We start from the raw sequence: 17,913 nt of genomic DNA on the forward strand, positions 1-17,913 counted from the left end.
TAACCATAGCCATGTGTTGTATAAAGCAACGATATCTTACTTGCAGTATTAAAAAATATTTCTTGGCAAATGGTTTACAAAATATCTTTTTAAAAAAGTCTAGAACTTTTTTTCTGTGTATAAAAATTCTTGAAAAAAATGTTTTTCTTCTTTGAAAGACTAGGCAATTGTATGTGTAGGTGAACACGATTAAATTTAAATTATTGTTTGTTAAGGTTAGTGACATTTATAATATTATAAAATAGTTAAAATGGGTGAATTTTCGCCCAAAGTGTTTTTAATTTTTTTTTGACGTGACAACGTTTAATAAATCGATAAACGCCGGCTGCACGCGCAAAAAAGTGTCCCGTTACGTACATTGTCCCGTTACGCGGTGTCGCGTTACGCTCATTGTACGCTTGCGCCGCATCTACATCTCTTCCATTCGATTGGAACAACCATCTATTTGACTTTTTCGAGGCACATTAAACTTGAAACACTCCCATTCGTTTCCTACTTTTACTATCATTGTCTTATCCTTAACAGAATAACACAGATTGGAAGAAGTTAAATAGCAAACATGTATAAAAGTTATAGTTAAAATAATCTCTTCGTTAAAGTAATAAACATATTTGAATTAATGAGTGCAAATAAAAGTAAATTTATCAATTAAATTGTAGATTTCATTTCACTCCTTCTTTGTATCCATACAAAATAGTGATAATTCAATAAAAATGATTCAATTTTATTCATAAATGTATGCTATCATTTCATCAATGTTTTGTTATGACGTTGTCACGTTAAACTATCGTCCGTAAACCAACTTTACAGACAACCAATTTTTTTTATTTTGTATCTCGACCCGAAATTTGCACGAGCGATTGGTGAGCTTCAGATACGTTATTGATTGTTCAGACCGGGAGGTATTGAATCTCACGTTGCCCCTGCTGTGAGGTCGGGTGTTTAGTAGTTCCAGTTCTGATTCTCTGGCGATTCACACGCCGGCCTGCGCGCTGGGCGAAGACAGCACACGAAGTATATAAGGTTTCTGGTTGCTGGCGGAATCCGTGGAAATATGGCCTCAAATCTTAGCATTAAAAATGGGTGGTGGTTTTTATGTACGCGCATTAGAAGTTATACTTTATTGGCGGAATACAAACTAACATTAATTTTGCATGCAAATATTTAATCGAAATGAAATAATTTAAACACAGGAGTGATATTATAAATACGGTTGTTAAAGCATAAAACTAAACAAATTAAAGAAATTAAACATATACTAAGTAATTAATATTAAAATAAACACGTGTGTAATATTAATTTTGTAAAACAAAAGATATAAATTTCAATTGATAATGATAATAAATATACAGAATTATTAATTATTAATTTTAATTTTTATTAAATAATAATTTAATATTTAAGATTTATAATGAAAATAAATTATACATACGAGAACATAACTTCACTTGTATAAATAAGCTTAAAAATACATCTGAAAACGTTTGTAAACTCAAATGATCCAACTAATATTTAAATAAATAAATGTTCTTAATTTTATTTACTATTATCCAATATACTTAAATCACAAAATTAAACGATTTAAAAGGTCATATTAAATTTTTATTTGTGTATAACCTTGTTTTATGTAGCTTTTATCTATCCTGTGAAAATTTCGTTTTTCAATTTGCGCGCACATCGTAAAAACTCGCTCATTTTTTCATAATGTGGTTAAAAAGAATGGTGATAGAATTTATTGAAACATGCTGAATCATCACTGTATTAAAGAGTAATGAAACTGTCGCCTAGCGACAGCGTCATAAGTGATTTAATTAAACTATGAGGATGTTTACAAACTGCGTTTTGTTTTTAGACGGTATTTGATGATTTTGGAGAGACGTTTACAGTATTAATTTTATTTAAATTATATTTTATGAACATTTTCAGTCGTTAAATTCAGTTTCCTTTTTATTTCTCTGACACTGCTTCGTGATTGGCTGGGTCTTGCTGGCGCCTGCAAGGAAGCGCCTGGCGCCGACGATGATGGCAAGTGGAAGGTGGGGTGTGTGTGTGTGTGTGTGTCAGCGAGGCGAGATGATCAGCGCGACGCACGCTGGTGCTTCTAGCGCGGTGTCTCCTCTGGACTGGCGCGCAGTCTTCTCCCAGTGCATATGAGCGGTGACCGTGACATTAAATGGCGGAGAAATGAAGATAAAGGTGTAATGCAAGTCCCTGAAGTGCTTTCAAGAATCTATACAGGTTGTTTTACGCCTAAAAATAACCCTGAAAACACGCGTTTTAGCCATTTTACCTCACATAAAAGTAAAGTTAAAAAATTTAACCCTTAATCAAAAGTACTTTTCGGCCCTCAGCGAACTGTTAAATGCTTTTCGTAAGCAGACTCCACTCGGATATCTCGAGTAGTTTTGAAATCGCGTTGTTTTTCCTGAAGCTCTGCGCGCCGTGTGTGTGCCCGGGTGGGCGGGGGCCCTTTAAAGGACGCACACATGGGAGGACTCGTGAAGGATGCCGACCAAAGGTTGGAACATAGCTGCCTGGCAGGAGGTCCTGGCGGCAGGGATAGTTTAAACTGTAACTCGCGCGTGCGGGCGCGATAGCTGTGTTGGGTCGAACCGCGACACTCCCGCCAACATTTTGTGGTAAAAATCGTAGCCAAATTCTACCGCAAACGGCTGCAGAGAACTGATCTGTAACTGGTCCAGAGGCTGCACCAGGTAGGTCATGTTTAAAATGTTTGGTGTCACATAATCCCAGTGACACCAACGCATTTTAGGCCCTATTGCACTACAGTAACAGTGTGATTTGTAGTTCATTACTCGGCCAACACTGCAAGTTATTAAGTTTAAACATTGTATTATGTCCCGTGGCTTTAGTATTAATGATAACAAATATACATATGCAGACAAACATGGACATACAAGGCCAGTAGTCCAGAGTGTACTTACTGTATTGTGTAATATCGATTTTGAACTAGTCTGAAACTGTTAAAGATACCCTGAGATCCTTATTTAATTGAAAACTTTGAGATTTAAAGTGTAACATAAACGTTTGATAACTTACTGTGCCGAACATATTAGGAGATTTTTTTAGATTTTTGCCCTTTTTTTATATGTCTTAAAATTTTATTTCCTGAGAGAAATAAGATATTTGTATTTGGCATTACTGAGTTTTATTATTTTGAAATAACAGTAATTCAAATATAGCATTTATTTCCAACATAATTTTTGTTGTCATTGTGTTCCCCACCTGCCTATACACAGTCTCAGTGTTATTGTTTTACTATACACAGTTTATTGCATTTTTTTCTTATTACACATATTATATGAGATGATTCACACGCAATGAAGTTTTTCAAGAGGCTCTTCACTTAAAATTTTTTTTGTCGAATTTTTTGTTCTGATTATATATGAGAAATGATTTTCATGTGAAATATTAAAATTAATTAATATTTTAATAAATATTTTGTGTTTATAAAATTGTTCGTTTTTCAATGGGCGCCTTAGACGCCTTACAACTAACTAGTTTATGACTAGTGATGCAATGACAATACCTAGAATCTCTGAAATATACTTAAATTCCTGTAAAACCCCGTTTATCACTTTGAGGAATGTTACTTTTGGCAGTTTTGTCGGATAGAACTGTTTTTTTTTTAAATACGTCGACCACCACTTGCCAAAGTCAAAAACTTCATTGTTGCTGTCAAACATATTTCCTCTAATATTATGCACACTATTACCAATCACCTCAACATATGGTTGAGGACTATAAAATCGGACCATTTTCTTAATTTTTTGTTTAATAACACAAAAATCTAACACAGGACAAGAAAGAGTGCCCTTACCCCCTCCCCAACCGTTCAGAAAATCAATGACATACTTTTTTTAAGTTGATGCCTGCATGACACTAGCTCCATACACATTCTTTCTTCTTCTTGGTTTTGTTCATCTGAGAAATGAAATAGTTCAGTTACGTTACTTGACTTGTTTGTGGGGATATAGTCATATACAAATAAGCAGCCTTGTGTCCTTCACCTCCATGATACTTGTATATCATATAATGTTTAGACTTGCGGTCGAAAACACAGAAATAGTTTACCCATTGGTACAGTAGAACACATTTTTTTTGCGCTGGTATACACAGAAGTTGCAAGTTCTGCATAAAATCTAAGAACAAACGAGGAGTGCAATTCAAAAATTTGTCTTATTCTTGTCAAGTGATTTGTGGGAAAAGAAAAAAAAAGGACAGAAAAAACTATCAAGGTTTTACCTTTACTTTAAAGCTGAACATCTTCTCTGGGTCAAATATATTTACTTTACTTTATTTTAATTAGTGTTAGCCTACTTGTTATTTTAAAATATTCCTGTTTTTATTTTGGATAAAGACATTTTTTCGAACTAAAGGGTGGATAAGGGTAGTTTTGGAATAGTAACAAATTGAATTAGGTTATATTTTGAAACAAGAAAAACTTTATCAATGTTGTTAGAAACCCGTCTTTGCTGGACATTATTTTTATGCAATTATTTGTAGTTCCTTGGAGTGTTAAGTAAGCTATCATAATTTTGTTCCTGTCGACAAAGAAATTAGATTCATTTAAGGGAATGGTTCACCCACCGAAAAATGTAACTTACAAAAATCTTAATTTATTTGATGTATCATGGTAGAGAATGTCTAACTCTACATCCCCCACCACTCAGCTGGTCTGTATATAGACTGTGTTGGCCGTAGGAAGCGGTCAGTTGCGAGCTGACTTTCAGACGAGGAGGGTGTATCGCTCCTGTCTCTTGGTACAAACGCGTGTTTAAAAGCCTCCCCCTTCTTCAGACCATACCTCTGCTGGGCGCAGACCTGTCAGTGACAGCGTTGCCAAGTGTACTGGTTTCCCCTCGCCTCTCGCAAGCCCTCCAATCAGAGGCCAAGCGGCCCGCGAGCGACCCAGTCGCGGATTGGGGGGGGGGGGGGGGGCTGCTCTGCTCTGCGCCCCCCCCCCCCCCCTTAGCCACAAGCACTGTCTCTTACAAGCAGTGTGTGTGCGCTTTCGGAACAAAACTCTTACCAATGAATTTTAATTTAGTATGACTATTTCACCAAAGCATCATTTATTCTAGCATTATTTATAAAAACTATTGATCTTGTAAATAAAAAAAGCATTAAAAATTCTTAAAACTTGAAAGGAAAAAACAATCTATCAATAATTCCCAAAACTATTATTTATAATAAACTACCATTTGTATAAAACTAATATTAGCATTAAATGTAACAATTAACATAACATTGTTACTTGTTATTGTTGTTTGTCGGCTATGTGTAAGGATTTTTATTTTTGCATCAGACAATTTTGGGGAAAGGTAATGGGAGAAATTAAAAAAAAATTTGGTTGTCTGTAAAGTCGGTTTACGGACGATAGTTTAACGTGACAACGCCATAACAAAACATTGATGAAATGATTTCATACTTTATGAATAAAATTGAATCATTTTTATTTTAATAAGAAAGAATAAATACTTGAAATTATACTAGTAATCATATTTTTAAAATGCAAGAATAATTAACCTTTATTGCCGAAATTGTCGTTGTACAAGCGTACAATGAGCGTAGAGGGACACAGCGTAACGGAACAATGTGCGTAACGGGACACTTTTTCGTGCTTGCAGCCGGCGTTCATCGATTTATTAAGGCGGGTACAGACTAGAACATTTTAGCGAACAGAACAGCGAACAGTGTTCGACACATTTTACGAACAGTGTTCAGATTTCGAAAGAACATTGTTTGCGAACATTGTTCGAGGTGTGTTCCCTGTGACCCATTCCGTACTTAGCAGTGGCACGATGAGTACACAGGCGCAAGTAGCAGCAGCTGTATATATTTACATTCACTATGCGGTTAAAAAGCGAAGGAAATCTCGCCGTTGGTGGATTACAAAACTGTATGAAAGTAGGACAACATATAGTGGCTCGAACTTGTTGGCAGACTTAAGTTTTCAGTCAGTCAGTGGTCTTTACAAGAACTTTACAAGAATGCACCCATCAGATTTTGAGTGGTTGATTAATTTGATAGGAGCGAAAATTGGTAAGAGAGATACGTCGTTCAGAAAAGCAATTCCAATTACAGAAAGACTGGCATTGACATTACGTTTTTTAGCAACTGGTGATTCGTATACCAGCCTTCAGTATGTATTTAAAATTTCAAAACAGACTATCAGCACAGTTATTCCTGAAGTGTGTTCTGCTCTCATCGAAGGACTTGAGGATTACATTAAGGTAAGTATTGACTTATTCTGCGGTACTGTGTAATTGAAAGATTTATTAACGTAATTTTCTACATTTATTTATAAGAAATGACAAAGTTGTTTACACTGTGTTACAAATCATTAGGAGCACTGTAATTAAAACAAAAATATTTTATAAGAGATCGTGAATAATGAAATCATCATCATCAGACGTCAAGGTAGGTGATCCTGCTGAAGGACACGGGGTTGTAGGGTTGGACAATACAGTGTTTGACTGCATGACAGAGTTGTCCGATGGAAAATGACATGGATAGTGTGGTTGTATAAAATTCTGAGTGTTATTGTAGAAACCCCTGTTAGCGCGAAGGAAAATACCCATAATGTCATTTTCAATTGTACATCTAGTATCAACGTTGTACTGTCTCAACTTAGATGCGACCAAATTTCCAAAATGTTGGCACTCATCGTTAAGCTGACTCGCGGTGGACGACAATATATGAAAGGCTTTGTCCAGACGTGCATCTTCGACTCGCTGCTTCTTCTTTTTCGGTACAGTTTCCTGTGCTGATTCTCCAACTGCACCACATTCTACGTCTCTCTCTTCGCTTTCTACTCGCATCTGAAAAATGTCATAATAAGTAATTATAAATAAATTATCGTTTGAGCCAAATAATGTTTCACTGGTTTTATAGCTACATCGTTTAAATTGTTATTACACCAAACAACAGTAATTCTTGCATTTTGCAAAATTTCAAGTCAAATACGTGTGTATAATAATGTTTCTGCGTCCCCTTCATTGGACTAGTTGCCACTGAGTTAGGCAGAAACATAAACATGTAAATGAAATAAATGGGATAAATGTCAAAGGAGAATTATAACAACCGGTCGTTACATGTGGTTCTGAATATATCTGTTACAGATTCCTACTACTGAAGAAGAATGGGCGGCAGTAGCAAGAGAATTTGAAAGCAAGTGGCATTTCCCACATTGTGTAGGCGCGCTCGACGGTAAACACGTTGTATTACAGTCACCTATGAATAGTGGAAGCGAGTACATAAACTACAAAGGATTTTTCAGTATAGTACTTTTTGCTTTGGTAGATGCCAATTACAATTTCTTATTTGTAGATGTGGGATGCCAAGGCCGAATATCGGATGGTGGCGTATTTGCAAATTCTGAGCTGGGCAAAAGGATTGCATCGAACTCATTGCATCTTCCTCCCGCCGCCCCATTGAGGAACAGAAACACAGATATCCCATATTTTTTTATTGGGGATGAAGCATTTCCTTTGTCGGGCAACCTTATGAAGGTATATGCTGGTTATCATCGTAAAGGGACAAAGGAACGGATTTTTAACTACAGGTTGTGCAGTACTCGCAGGGTTGTGGAAAACGTGTTCGGCATTGCATCTTCAGTTTTTCGCGTGCTGAGGAAACCTCTTCTCTTAGAACCACAAAATGCTGAGCGAGTTGTAATGACTGTTGCCTTGCTTCACAATTTCTTGAGAAAAAGACCAGAATCTGCTACAGTTTACACACCCCCGGGAACATTTGATAATGAAGAAGCGGGAGACGTAATACACGGGCGTTGGAGGGATGATGGTACAGATATGGGTTCGTTGTTGCCAGTTACAAGGGTTCCCCGCAGATCAAAGAATGCGGTACTTGACATAAGGGAAGAGTTGGCGGAGTATTTTACACGAGAAGGGAAAGTAACGTGGCAAGATGAATATGCTTAGTATGAACGTTTGGTACCAAGCAACTTGTACTTACCGTCGAAATTGTCTTTCTTGGTTTATTTTTGTCCAGCAAGAAACGTAGACTTTCGAAAGCGAACCAGGAACTTCTGTACATTTCGTCAGTTCCTGTAACAAATTACTGTTTGTAGAACAATTTGTGCGACTTAAAATTTTGTTTACGTAATCAAAATGTACTCATGTTTTAAAAGAATCCACTTTACAAAATAAAACTGAAATGAACCCACCTTTTCCAGTTCCAGCAGTGTCTTTCATTTTCTTCCTCTCCCTTCTTAATGCTGATAGCAAACTCTCCATTTTCTTCTTACATTCGTCCACATCTCTGTCCATTTCGGCCCCGATTTCTTCCCACGCGTCTTTTTTTCTAATTTTGTTGAAATGATTAACATTGTTTGGGTCCCATATCACTGTTTGTTGTTTATACAAATCTATCAGTTTTATTTGATCTTCCTTGGACCACTCCATTCTCATATAACAAAAGAGTCACGCACCGCTACTGACTCCGTGAAGACAACACCGCTCCACGTCGACAACTGAATGTTCGCAGGAAGTGTTCGCAGCGACGTCCAGACTGTTATCCGAGCCACGGCGAACAGCCTTTGATGTGACGGGCAAAAACCGACAAATATCGGATCGCAACCGAACAAACAACCGAACATTTTTTGTTACGGGGAAATGTTCGTTTTCCCGTCCACATTGGTTGCAAACATGTTCGCGAACAATGTTCTGTCCGTTGAAATGTTCTAGTCTGTACCCGCCCTTAGACGTTGTCACGTCAAAAATCACAAACGATGACCAGTAAGCCAGATTTCATTGAAACAAATTATATTTAATTTTTTCATATCGCAAAGTTAAAAATACTTACGAAGTTAATATTAATACGCATCTGTGGTCTTTACAGTTGATTGAACTTGAAAAAACGTGTGTTTTAATACGTTTTATTATTTAATGGTGAGTTACTTTGTTGTGTTAGAGAAATTAATAACTTTAGCATTAATAAAAAATACGTTTACCAGCGGTAATTATAGCGACCAATAATTTAAAGTGTTGATGAACAAGCGCTGTGCTGATGCTAGAGTACTGGAGTTTATAAACAATTTAACGAAAAATATCAGGTCAGCGTAATGATTCTAACAAAACAATATGGATATAAAAGGATTACAGCCAATGTTTGACTGCCTTGTTTAATAACTGAAAGAAGATGAATACAACAGGTATTTTCTAGCGATGAAAGTATAAAAGGCTTATATATACTTAATGTTACATAACCAGCTGTCTGTAGCTGAAACTAATATAATTTGTTAATTTATGTGTCAATAAACCTTTAGAAGTAAGTGACGCGAGTTATGCAGATGCTTACACTATCGAAAATAAAATACAGCAGATGGTGTTAATCCTTAACACTTGTACACAAATAAAATATACATATAGGTATTAATCTCTGAAATATTTATATTATTAATCCTTTAAAAGCCACTCATGTTTACAAAGATGGGATGCTAGTTTGATTTAATTAAAATAATATAAAATCTTTTATCAAAAGGTTTTTGAAACTAAAATAATTACAAAGTTAAATGATTTTTACATAAGAAGTTTTTAATAACAATTTCCTCACATCAATTAACACTATTAGTAAGTGTTTTACACTACACAACACTTATCTTGCAAGAAGAGTAAAAATAACAACAGATTATAAACGTTTTTCTTCTTATTTGTTTTAGCTATTTATGAATATGTGTACATGAATATTAAAAAAATAAAGTACATTTACAAAGGTAATTTCATTGGCTTTGCTCGTTTCAGAAACATTTCTATGACATTAATAACTCTGTAGTTATTATGAGTTTAATGTTTTGTAGTATTTTCGATCGTTTTTATGGCAGGACGAGTACACGGTGGCTTATGATGAAGTTATTTATCTTGAAAATAAAATAAAAAAAACAAGAACAATGTCAGTATTTTTTTTTTTTAAACAGAGTTAAAGCATTTCATAATTTTACGCGTACATATGTATTGTTTCAGTAAAATTCCCTGTGATAAAAACTAGAACTATGTATATAGAAATTGAAATATTACATAAATTATACAAGCATAAACATAAGTTTTATTATTTGACATGCATAGACATATAGTTTCTAATTATTAGGAATTGCAGTTCCACAAAATGAAACTACGTCCTACAAAGTATAGTTGGAAAGCAAGGAGCGATTAACATATTTATCTTTGTTTTAGTGGTATATTATTTTTTTAATTTTAATTATCTAGAAGCTTGCAGGCTTCCATGAGCTTCATAGGAAAGTGTCAGCAGGTGAAGTACTTTCACGAGAACATTCAACCGCGTGTAACACAATCCTTAAAAGTTTATAAAATAATATGAGCTGAGTAAACAGCGTTCAAAAGGGTAATCCAATTAATAATAGCCAAGGATAGATGCAAAGGTTAAATCAGCAAGTATTTAAATTAACACATTTCGTTTTAATCGTGGGCAAAAGCCTCATGTAAATCCTCATACAATTACACCAACCTTTTACATGGAAATCAATACTGATTAATTAGCAAAGGGATACAAAGACAATTATATAAAATTAAGTAATTATCCCCTAGAACAAGAGCACTAGTACAATTGTCACGGCGAAATACGTGAACGTATTTTAAATATTACAAATACTTTAGTATTTACTTTAGACAAATAGTATTGGATAGTAAAGGACAATTTCTCGTTAAATTAACGCCAACAAAAGCAAAAGATGACAACCCTCAATCATCGCAGCGACCGAGAATTACGTTAATACAGACAAATGCCTCATTAGACATTACAAGACCCGTAAATGTTAATGCGGGCGGCCGCAGCCTAACCTACACTAGGTAAATTGCAATTTAATTCAAATGCATAAAATATCAAGAGAAAAAAAATTTAACACTACGTGATTACATACATTACGCAAAAGCGAAACACAAGCCCTAAACACGAGTAACGACATGACGGGGAGAAACGTCTGGCAAAACACGAGTAGCAATGCAAGCTATTAACAAAAACAAAACAAAAAGGGTAATAATGCCAAAAGTAATTTCAAAGGTGACGGCCGAATAAACAATTTATAATACTTTAAGAGTTTAGCTGTTACAAGTTACATGAATGTAAGGGTCACCACCTTACAAGCACTTACATGAAGTCTCCCCGCTGTCACACTCACTACTTTTAACATTCTGAATTCAGTATGTACCAGCACCGACTGGCTATAACAACCTATCTACATGAGAGCTAACGAACAAGAAGAGCCTTCAAGGCAATACACGCAGTTTTAAGTAAAAACAGAGGGCGGCACGTGCATGCGCGGACACCTCAAGAGGGGAAGTCAAGCACAGCACTAGACGCAGGGAGGGGGAAACGAGGAAGGGAAGGAGCGCCCAAGCCCGCCGCACGGCGCGAAGTACAAACACAGCGCACCGAACACTTCAACTCCCCCACCCTTGACGGAGCGCAACCGCGAGCCTCGCCAACCAAGTCTCAAGGACACGAGCTGGCACTGCAGGTCCGGTCACAACACTCTTGAAGTACAGAAGCGCAACTATCAAGTTAACACACTTAAGACTATGTGTATACAATGACAAAGAGTGTTTCTAAATGACGATTTCTTGAAGCGAGTTCATGACTGGCATAATTTTCCACAGTAAAGACACATAGTATGGATTCTTCAGCTTTTCCACTGGACATAAGACTCTTCAGCGCTGAAGAGAAAGTTTAGAGTACGGGACGTCCCTAATAAGTTCAATTTCGAGCAGCATCCCCTTCATCCCAGTGTAGCAGGAACAGCATGGCTTCAGCCAGCGCGACACCAGGGCGAGAACGGCGGGCGTCCCCACCGCCTGCCCACGCTCGGCGCCTGGCAGGCAGGGCCGTCCGAAGCGGCCGCAGCAGAAGAGTCAGTCTCCGCACGCGTCACGGCCCCTCACGGGCAGGAGACGGCGGCGACCGCATGCCACCGCTCCTCATCGGTGACGTGACGGCGACCAACGTCCCAGTAAGCGAGTGACCTCGCAGACACGACGAACCCGGCGGGCGGCTGCGGTCACGCTATTTCGGGCAGGGCGAGGAGCGTCGGGTGCACTGCGGCGCGAAGTCCTCTTCTGGGCGTGGCGGGAGCTCCGGAGGGTGAGAAGGGGGGGAAAAAGGGGAGGGAAACACAAACACCCAAACAACAACAAACAACTATTGTCCAAGAAAGAGAGAAAACAAAAACACTTAAAAACACTGAAATTTCTTTAATTGACCCACATGGGCCTGTTTATATTTTCTAGTACCAGAAGGGTTACGCAATAGGACCGTGTTGTCTCCTAAAAATTTATCAATGACGAACGGCCCAACAAAAGCAGAAATTAATTTTGAATTAACATTATCAGCCAGTTTTGGCAATTTAAATTTCTTTAAGAGAACCAAGTCATTAACAGCAAAACCATGTGGTCTCCGCGTAGCGTTATAAGAAGTGGCTACAGCCTCGCGGGCCCTCTTAAGATTACAACTCACATCGTCAAGCATGGCCTCCAGGGAATCACTGTCAGAGGCGAGTTCCAGAGGCGGCAGTCCCCAGGAGTTAAGCAAGGGATGGGTCAACTCACGGCTCAGGAAGGGGATGGAAGGGGGAAACCCTGTCGCCAAATGGACAGCAGAATTAAACGCCACGTTGATGAATTCTAGGTCACTGTCACACAATGACTGATCATCCCTGTAATAAGCAGTAAGAGTGGCTTTAAGCACCTTATTTACACGTTCAGACTGATTGCCCTGGGGGCAATAGGGACTACTGTAGATGGGTTTAATCGCCCATTCAAAACACATATCCTTAAATAATACAGAACGGAAGTAATGGGCATTATCACAGGTTATCATAGCTGGAGCACCAAAAAATTTCCACACTTGCTCTCTTAAGGCTTTAACAATATTAGTCGCCTTCATATTTTTTTAGGGGAGTAGCAATACAAATTTGGAAAAGATGTCCAGAATAACTAGAATGCAGATATTTCCCTTTTTGGAGCGTGTAAGGGGGCCAAAAATACCCATATGCAGAACGTGCCACGGAGCAACCGGGGGATCCGCGCAATACAGGCCAACCTTGGCACATTGCGGGGGTTTAGAAACCTGACAGTCAACACACGACCTCACGTGGTGACGTACGTCTGCTCGTAGTTCGGGCCATGCCAGATGCGCGCTGATGCGGCGGAACGTTTTTTCTATACCCAAGTAAGCACCCAACAAGGAGTCGTGAAAATACTTAAGAACCATCGGACGAAGGGAGGCAGGGACCACAGCCTTCCTCTGCTTGCCAGACTTCCCTGTGTAATAAATTACACCTTGTTCCTCTACGTAGGGCGTAACAGTGCCATGATGCAAATCCCTGCGTATGTGAACGAACTGCGGGTCATCCTCCTGACAATCACGGATACTAAGGAAAGACTCCGGGAAAACCCTGCACACCGCGGCACTAATCGGCTCAGAACAGGATACTGGCAAAGCACTGGTGTCAAATTCCTCAGGGGTAAACATCCGTGACAACGTGTCCGCGACCACATGTCACTACCCTTAAGATGGTGTAGCTTAAAGTTAAAACGGGACAGCCGTAACACCCAGCGCCCTAGTTTTCCTAGCTGGTTAGGGTGGTTAAATAACCAGCTAAGTGCCTGATTGTCTGTGTACAGGTCAAATTCCTGACAGTCCAGGTACGAGGCGAACTTCTCAACGCCAAACAAGCATGCAAGCGCTTCCTTCTCATACACGCCGAGATGCCTTTCTCCGTCTGTAAACGATCTGCTAGCATAAGCTATGGGACGTAATCTTTCATTTTCAAGATGACCCAGGACGGCTCCTAAAGCAATGCTAGACGCATCGACCTGAAGTGCGAACCTACGCTGGAAATCCGGAAGGATCAAAACGGGGGGAGAAGAGACAAGGGCCTTAAGATTATCAAAGGCTTTCTTTTGTGCGTCACCCCATTCAAAGGTTATGTTTTTCTTACGCAGCTTATTCAACGGACCACAGACCGCAGCATAGTCCGGTATAAAGCGTGCATAGTAACCTGTCATTCCTAGGAATCTCTGAATTCCCTTGACGTTTTTAGGGGGCGGAAAATTAACTATGGGTAAAACCTTGTCAGGATCCATAATGAGCTTTCCCTTAGAAATGATGTAACCAAGGAACTTAACATGGTCCTGGGCCAAACGAAGTTTGTCAGGATTAACGGTTAAACTAGCCGCTCGAAGACGATCAAACACCTGTGTTAGATGTTGTTTGTGCTCTTCTAAGCTAGCGCTATAAACAATAATATCATCAATGTAGTTAAAAAAAATGTATACTTTAAATCAGAAAGAATATGGTCCAGCACGCGGCTCATGGCCTGACTACCAAATGAAACTCCCATGGGCACCCTATTGAACTGAAATTGTCCCCAAGAGGTAGAAAATGCGGTGTATTTACGACAATCAGGATGCAAGAGAATTTGATGGAAACTGGCGTTTCAATCGATGACAGAAAAAATGGCTGCCTCTCCTAGGTGTTTTAGAGCGCTCTCTACCGTCGGTAATTCGTAAGAGTCCTGAATGACCTTATCATTTAAAGATTTGAAGTTGTGAACCAAACGAAATTCTCCAGTCTCCTTTTTAGGAACTAGAAAGGTGGGCAAGCTTAAATCAGAAATGGAAGGGACAATGACCCCAGCTTCCAAAAGGCGATCAACAATAACCTTCCTTTTTTGCAGTTTAGGGGGTGATACTCTGTGGCCTTTGGCCTTAACAGGCATTCGATCCTTTAAATAAAACTTGTAGGGCAATACATCACACCTACCTATACGACTGTTTATTACGTCAGGATAACGACTGAAGACGTCCGAAATCAGAGAGTTTCTGAAAGCTACGTCATTCATGTCGGGACAAGACATGACTTCAGGGGCGGCATCCTGTAGGATTAATTTAATTTTTAATGAAGGGCGAAAACCAAAAACAAGATGCTGATTAGCCACGTCAATCAAGCAACGTGTTTTCCCCAGAAAATCCAGACCAAGGATAAGTGGATGACACAAACCAGGAATAACGTGAAAATGCCAGTTCCAGTAAAAGCCGGCAATTTTAATGTGAAGCTCAACTGTCATGTTAGCACGTACTACTTCTCCGTTAGCTACACAAATAATTACGTCAGGGCACGTAGTCACATGGCTCTGCAATTCAGGATGTTTATTACGTAAGAAATCAAAAAAATCAGCACTCAACAAGAACGAGTGGCTCCGGAATCCACTAAAGCCGGAAAAATGTCATTAAATAAATTAACATGAACAAAGTTGTAAAATTTATGAAAGGCGACTTTTCTCTGACGACGATCGTGGCGATCGCTCATACGCCCGATCGGGGCCCGTTTCCCGGACACTGATCCCTATAGTGCCCTGCGCGGTTGCACCTAAAGCATTTGCGTAAATCGCGGCTCACGGCGGGCTGCGTGCACTCAGACACCGCAGTTGGCACACCTGGACCGGCTGGCCTTAAGGCCGGGCGCATTAGTGGGAGGGGGGGCCTGTCGGTGGCGCGGCCGGCGCCGACAAGGGGCTCGGTTACACTGACCGCACAATCGACGAGCTGCGGCGCGCGAGTAGCACGAGCGGACTGAGAATAAACATTCACAGCAGGCTGAAATTCAAAGTTTTTGGGCTTAGAAAAACGCGATGTAGATGAAATGGGGAATTCCTCCTTATATTTTCTAACTGCGAGCAAGCGATTCTCCACTTCAGAGCTCCACTTGTGTAAGGCATTCAAGGTTGTTGGAGGACTAAGCATGGCGCTATGTTGAAGCACAAGCGGAGAGACATTCCCTAATATAGTTTGTACTAACTCAGTTTCCGAGAGGTTTAAATTAAGAACGGCCGCATAGTTGGCCACGGAATTAATGAACTGAAGAGTGGGCTCGTTAGGCAATTGAAACCTAAATACTAAGTCACGTTTACAGCTCTCAAGCACTCGTGGAGGACAGGCAAATTGCAAAACTGAGCTCTTGAACTGAGAAAAAGAAAGATTCTGAGTAATTGTGTCAGTAAGTAATTGCAAAAATGCGGCTCCACAGAGACTTAGTAGGGCCTTTAACAACTCTGCCTCACTGACTAATTTCAGCCCTTCAAGACGCGAAGCCGCACTTAAAAAATCCAAAACAGCTCGTGGTTCACAGCTATCAAGCCGAGGGAGGAGTTTGAAGTTGGGAAAAAATATTTTTGAATTAAATTTTGAGTTTAAGGCGGGGCCAGAAGGGGGTGGGAACTGCCGAGACGGTACCTCATCCGCCGATTCCCAGGAGTTACGAACATGCTGGACGAGTAGGCTCCTCAGAACAGCAACGGTAGCGCCCTCCTCGAAGGGAACACCCTCCTCGGAGAGGATTTGAACCAGCTCGTCACGGCGCAGACGATACACCCATCACGTGACCGGTGACCCCATGGTGCGTGCAATACAAAAGAATAAAACAAACACTCTATTACACTCAGCGCAAAAGCAGAGTTGCGCAGTTGCAGGCTTCCATGAGCTTCATAGGAAAATGTCAGCAGGTGAAGTACTTTCACGAGAACATTCAACCGCGTGTAACACAATCCTTAAAAGTTTATAAAATAATATGAGCTGAGTAAACTGTGTTCAAAAGGGTAATCCAATTAATAATAGCCAAGGATAGATGCAAAGGTTAAATCAGCAAGTATTTAAATTAACACATTTCGTTTTAATCGTGGGCAAAAGCCTCATGTAAATCCTCATACAATTACACCAACCTTTTACATGGAAATTAATACTGATTAATTAGCAAAGGGATACAAAGACAATTATATAAAATTAAGTAATTATCCCTTAGAACAAGAGCACTAGTACAATTGTCACGGCGAAATACGTGAACGTATTTTCAATATTACAAATACTTTAGTATTTACTTTAGACAAATAGTATTGGATAGTAAAGGACAATTTCTCGTTAAATTAACGTCAACAAAAGCAAAAGACTGACAACCCTCAATCATCGCAGCGACCGAGAATTACGTTAATACAGACAAATGCCTCATTAGACATTACAAGACCCGTAAATGTTAATGCGGGCGGCCGCAGCCTAACCTACACTAGGTAAATTGCAATTTAATTCAAATGCATAAGATATCAAGAGAAAAAAAATTTAACACTACTAGATTACATACATTACGCAAAAGCGAAACACAAGCCCTAAACACGAGTAACGACATGACGGGGAGAAACGTCTGGCAAAACACGAGTAGCAATGCAAGCTATTAACAAAAACAAAACAAAAAGGGTAATAATGCCAAAAGTAATTTCAAAGGTGACGGCCGAATAAACAATTTAGAATACTTTAAGAGTTTAGCTGTTACAAGTTACATGAATGTAAGGGTCACCACCTTACAAGCACTTACATGAAGTCTCCCTGTCACACTCACTACTTTTAACTAACTGACCTACATTCTGAATTCAGTATGTACCAGCACCGACTGGCTATAACAACCTATCTTAATGACATGCTAACCAACAAGAAGAGCCTGCAAGGCAATACACGCAGTTTTAAGTAAAACAGAAGGCGCCACGCGCATGCGCGGACACCTCAGGAGGGGAAGTCGAGCACAGCACTAGACGCAGGGAGGGGGAAACGAGGAAGGGAAGGAGCGCCCAAGCCCGCCGCACGGCGCGAAGTACAAACACAGCGCACCGAACACTTCAAGCTAACTGACAATTTTATATTCAACAATAGAATGAGTATTTATTCCAATGACAAATAAAACAAAGAATAATTAATCGTTAGCATAATCTATTAATAAACTCGCAAAGTATACCACAATACAAACCATTTGCTTCCTTTTTTGATTGAGCTTCCTTTTCGTTGATTGTGCTTCCCATTGTGTTTCCTCTTCGTAGAT

The 17,913-nt window shown here is 39.3% G+C and overlaps 2 long non-coding RNA genes across 2 annotated transcripts in view; one reads left to right on the forward strand and one right to left on the reverse strand.

The window, feature by feature from the left end:
* Positions 1 to 17,913, forward strand: part of LOC134539376 (uncharacterized) — a 1,030,613-nt gene that overhangs the window by 73,486 nt on the left and 939,214 nt on the right. The window lies entirely within an intron of this gene.
* LOC134539460 (uncharacterized) lies at positions 6,051 to 8,335 on the reverse strand. The gene is made up of 3 exons (XR_010076316.1): positions 8,210 to 8,335; positions 7,999 to 8,090; positions 6,051 to 6,845 (listed from the first exon to the last, which is right to left on the reverse strand). It is a non-coding gene; the product is annotated as an uncharacterized LOC134539460 (long non-coding RNA).

This window comes from Bacillus rossius, chromosome 15 (genome assembly GCF_032445375.1).
Source record: "Bacillus rossius redtenbacheri isolate Brsri chromosome 15, Brsri_v3, whole genome shotgun sequence".
Taxonomy (NCBI): Eukaryota; Metazoa; Arthropoda; class Insecta; order Phasmatodea; family Bacillidae; genus Bacillus; species Bacillus rossius.